Consider the following 1,131-nt stretch of genomic DNA (forward strand, 5'->3'; position numbering starts at 1 on the left):
GAGACGGGGTTTCACCGTGTTGACCAGGATGGTCTCGATCTCTTGACCTCGTGATCCACCCGCCTCGGCCTCCCAAAGTGCTGGGATTACAGGCGTAAGCCACCGCGCCCGGCCTCCGGCTAGTTATATTTTCAAGGTAAGTGATTGTAATGATTATATGCTAAGAATGATTCAGTAGAAAGAAAAATATTTATGAGACAGGAGACAGAGGAGCCAGTTTCAGGAGGCAAGAAGGATCCTAGTACATGAGTGGGTTGGCCTTAGCTAGGAGTACAGTATGTTCATAGGCGAAAAGGTAAGAGTATGTGGGCACTTTGGAAGTCATTAGCACTAACGTCAAAGCTGTTCAGCACTCTAGCTCTCTGACTTCTGGGCATGTGGTAGACTCTTCTGGCTTCAGATGGCTTGATGGGATCATGTAACTGGTTGTGGCTAGTGAATTGTGTTAAATAACACGTGGCATTTCTGTGCAATAGCATTTAATTATCAATGTTAACGTCTTCAAAAGTTGTTTTCCTTTACGCGATGGTGACTGGTGATGTTCTAGAATCTGGCTGCTTACCAGCCTGCATCCCTGAGTAAGGGGAGTGTGACGGTGATGAACACTTAGCGTCTTTTGTCATTAAGCTCCTGAGGGTTCCAGCGGTGGCTGTTAGAGCATAAGCTGGCCTGTCTTGAGTGATAAAGGCACAGATGTAGCTAGGAGGACAGATGTGATGGGTGGGTGGTGGGGGGAGCATTTGTGGATGGTCTGTTCTGATTGTGCCTAGTATTTCAGTGAAACAGGACGATAAGTCATTAAGCCGAGTGTGACGATAGCGACAAGGAGGCATCAGCTATGAGGAGAGCCATGTCATTGGGGAGAATCTGAGAGTAATTGAGCCAGTAAAATGTATCACGACCATCAGAAAGCACTCAGGGCCCATTTGAGTTTGGTGGCCATGAATATAAAGTAAGTAGTTGGTGTGGAGGTATGTTTTTCTCCCATCACTAGGGACTGAGTGGGTGCAGACATGGTGTTGACAAAGAACTGGATTTTTTTTTTTTTTGAGACGGAGTTTCGCTCTTGTTACCCAGGCTGGAGTGCAATGGTGCGATCTCGGCTCACCGCAACCTCCATCTCCTGGGTTC

This window comes from Cebus imitator, unplaced genomic scaffold (assembly GCF_001604975.1).
Source record: "Cebus imitator isolate Cc_AM_T3 unplaced genomic scaffold, Cebus_imitator-1.0 Scaffold289, whole genome shotgun sequence".
NCBI classification, from domain to species: domain Eukaryota; kingdom Metazoa; phylum Chordata; class Mammalia; order Primates; family Cebidae; genus Cebus; species Cebus imitator.